The following is a 4325-nucleotide window of genomic DNA, read 5'->3' on the forward strand; positions in this document are numbered from 1 at the left end:
AACATGCCACAGTCGGGCGAGTGAGCGACACCACATAAAGGGCTTATATGATAAAGTAAATATGCCACAGTCGGGCATCTGAGCGACACCACATAAAAGGCTTATATGATAAAGTAAACACCCCACAGTCGGGCATCTGAGCGACACCACCTAAAGGGCTTATATGAAACAATAATAAATATTGAATATCCAGGAGGTAGAACCGTCCCAGAGATATCCAACAACATAATCATAGGGGTTAGTCCAGAGTAATAATCATAATATCATCATCCACCACATCATCTTATGATTTACCACAACCATTATTATTATCACCGTTTATTCTCCAAAGACCTATTCTAGGACCGAAAGATGACTCGTCAAACAACGTCCTTGACTGGGGACACGACTACTCAAATAGTTTTGACTCTACAGAGGGTGTACTCTTTACCCATAGTTCACGGTTTTCAATAGTCAATATGACTAATCCCGCGTACGACATTTTAGAAGAACATACTCAGAATCAGCACACACCCACTTTACCCCCGCGAAGCCCGGATTCACCCGGACTGTGCTGCCAAGGTAAAACCATAAGACGCGGAGGCTCCAACCTCATTTAGCATGGGATCAAAATTTATACCGCGCGCTCACTCGGATGGGCCATTCCCTTACGGTCCCAGACCGGAAACACCCATGCCTCCTGACTGGATGACTGGATTTATTCCATGACCATGGATACCTTCATACCGGCCGCTCTGCTTGGTGTGTGACTAATAATATGTCTACAACTGACTATAACGAACCCATTATCCAGGGAACTGAGGTAGCACGATAATAAGTATGACACAGACAAGACTCTATCTAGGTCGATACTGGAGTTTACCAAATTTTACCGGCATCGTCGTGTTGATGTCATGACCAGGCCATAACCTATCACGTTTCGCGTGATTAGGTTATTCCACGACCTCTCATAACCAGCACATGCCAGCACCATATTTCACCATTTGTTATAATGAGAGTAACATGCATGAATATGCAAAGTATTATTTCATGTGAAACTATTACGAATATAACCTCAAATCACGCGATATAATAACCACCACAATCATCACACAACTTATGCAAATATGGATTCAAGAATGCTTGCCTTAGGGATTTGAGGAGAGTGATGTGTACCTCATCATCTTTGAGTAGGTAGCCACTCTTCAAAAGTCTAGTTTGAAAATATTTGAATTAACACACATTCAAAACAATACACAAAAGTTGTTTGGAAAATTTTAAAATAAATCTTAAAATAAACTAGATGAAATTCTAAGTCAGTAGGAAAAAGAATCAAGTGATTTGGGGTTTCTTACTAAAAGATATAGACAGTAAAACCTACTGGTCAAATATGTTTTTAAAACAGAAATAAAAGAAAACGCTTCCCGCTCTTTATGCTTTCGCGAGAGAGAAATCACATTTGCCGAAACAGTCAGACAGAAATACGCTTTGCGAAATAGGAAACGCATGAGGGGAGTCATGCACCACTTGGGCTAGGGCTCACTCACCGACAGGTGGGATCCGCCTGTCGGGTCCTTCTCCTTCCTGTGCGCGCGAGCCTAGGAAGAACAGAGGCAATCTTTTGGCGAGGCTCACCGGCGGCACAAGTCACCTCCCGTCGCGCTCCGACTTTGTACGGGCTTGTGGGAGAGAGATGCGTACATTTTTGGCAGGTGGAGGTGCTACGGAGCTCAGGGCTGAGCGGGGCCTCAACAATGACGGGAGGCTCTACTCATTCAGAAGATCCAATCCACAGTGGCTCTTACTCAACCTCAAGCAGCGGCGAGGCTCTGCGGGGTCTCAGGGGGTGCGACTAGTGCGGTGGGTGCAGCTAGGGGGCTTTGTCCATGGAGAATTTCACCGGAGGTGACCGCAGCAGTGCTGACAGAAATCTCGCAGCTACGGTCAACCAGAGGCGAGGGGGAGTGTAACACGCCGGACACACCCGCCTGCGGTCGTTACTCCTGGCAGGATCTAGACTGGCCTCACATATCAATACTAGTCTTTTCTGCGCACTTTGTCCTCACTCATGCGCACCCGGGATCAACTTCCCGGTCAGTCACCCATCCTAGAACTACTCCAAGCTGAGCACGCTTAACCTGGGAGTTCTGTTCGAATGGGCTCCCGGAAAAGAAGGAATTCCTTATTGATATGAGTAGTCTATCATCACTAATAAGCCAGGCTATCACAGGGAGGGAGCTCAGGCCAGCGGAGGAGGATTGCAATGCTCAGGGGCTCGGGATGGTCCTTTTATAGCCAACTAGAGCCGTCCCACCGACACTTGGGGATAAGATCGACGACGGGAACTTCTGGCAAGAACTCAGGTGCAGCAGGGCGGCAACAGGGGTAGCAGGGCTCAGCAGCAAGGGCAGCAGGGCAGCGGTGCAGCCGCAAACGATGAGGGGGAGAGTTCGAGGGCAGGTGGGGCACGGCGGGGGCTCGGGCGGCGCAGGCCATGCCAGTAGCGGAGGGGAAGCGATGGCGATTGCGCTGCCGTTGCTCCGCTCGAACAGGGGCGATGACTGGCTGTCGGGGAGAGAGGGTTGACGCGATGCTTGCAGCTGGCCAAAGGGCAAGGGGCACGAGGACGCGGCGGCTCGGTACCAGCGCGTGCCAAACGTGCGCTCTGGGTGAACCCAGAGCATGCACAACACCTGCTCGACGAAATGGTTGCCATGGCTACAGGGCTTAGGAGCTTACCAAAGTCACCAGGGTGGTGCTAGAGGGTAAGGCAAGGCTAGTGGACATACTGGTTGGGCCATATAATCAACTCCATAATGAAGATTCAAAGGCATGCCAAATTTGTTCATGCTCCAAGGTGCTTGATGAAATGCGAGGGGCTCCAAATGGTCTTTGATGCCCACCAAAATTTCCAGATCAGGGTCTCTCTATGTGTTGGCCATGGTAGTAGGGTTAGTTTGGCAAAACTCAAATCTAACTAATGCAAACTTTTGCAAAACACAATACTGGACAGAAACTTGGGGCTATCATCACATGTATCTATTTTCATCCAATGGAGCTCAAATCCAGGAGTTAAGGTTTTGGTAGGGTTGCAAACTTTTGCAAAATTTAAAAGCAATCAGGGCAAGGAAAATAGGGTTGTAGTGCAAAGCATCAATCTAGACCAGAACAGAAAAATGGTTGTACTACTGAAAGTTTACATAGCAGATAGTAGGATTTTCACATAAAAGTGAATCTTATGCTATACTTGACATTCCCAAATTTTTGTGGAATTTATGAAACAATATTTCTAGGGGTTGTAGTACAAACTCAATTCTGGACCAGATTAGAAAAATAGTTATTGTGCTTAAATTATTCGAAACACTTGAGTAGGATTTTGCATAAATGTGACCTAGATATATCACTAGTCACCTACAATTTTTATATTATTTTTAGAAGAAGCTTTCACAAGGTTGTAGTGCAAAACAGCCTTATAAGGAAAATACATTCAGTTTTGATTAAAAGAAATCTGGTAAAAATATTAAAATAAAATATCCCAAGAATTTACCAGAAGAAGGAAATGCTTTTATGCAAGTATTCAGATTCCAACATAACTCATCAAAAGCATTCTCCAAGGGAAAATATCTTTATAAAGGAAATGAAGTGTTTCAAACATTAATTAGAAATCCAGAAATTCCATTACCAAAAGGAGATAGTCCCAAATAATATTCCCATCCAATTAAATAAATAATTCCAATAGTCTCAAGTAAGGGCTCAAACATGAAAAGAATTTTGAAAATCCACTTGAAACGAAAGATTTTGGAAATAGGCTTTGAAAAGAGCCATGAAGCAAATTGTTTTCAAACAATTTTTATTCTAGGCAAATAAATGATTTCAGAAAAATATTTTTAAAATTTTGGGGTGTGACAGCAATTTTGAGGGAACAATGTTAGAAGAACATTTGTGTTATATCGACCTGATTTTTTTATGCTATGAGATACATTCATAACAATTAAATGATTAATAACAAAGGGAAAGTTAATGTTTGCATAATTCCTTAGGCCATGAGAGTATCAAGTTCCTTCATATTTGTTTCATGAACTTTGGGGTTTACTAAATGTCATCTGTAACAGGGTGGCTATTACGACTACCTACGGGTTAACGAAAAAGTATAACAAGTAACTTGGTAGATCAAGATTGGTATCCGCTCCTCTGATGATTGAGAGATATTCTTAGGGCCCTCTCGGTGTTATGGTATCCCTCATTGTCTATCCAGACACAACGTGATTTTATCATGGGGATGTTGGAACATGGAAACGAGAAAATAGAACAAAACCGGTAACGAGGTAACTTGCATAGCACACAAG

Source organism: Hordeum vulgare, chromosome 6H (genome assembly GCF_904849725.1).
Source record: "Hordeum vulgare subsp. vulgare chromosome 6H, MorexV3_pseudomolecules_assembly, whole genome shotgun sequence".
Lineage (NCBI taxonomy): Eukaryota > Viridiplantae > Streptophyta > Magnoliopsida > Poales > Poaceae > Hordeum > Hordeum vulgare.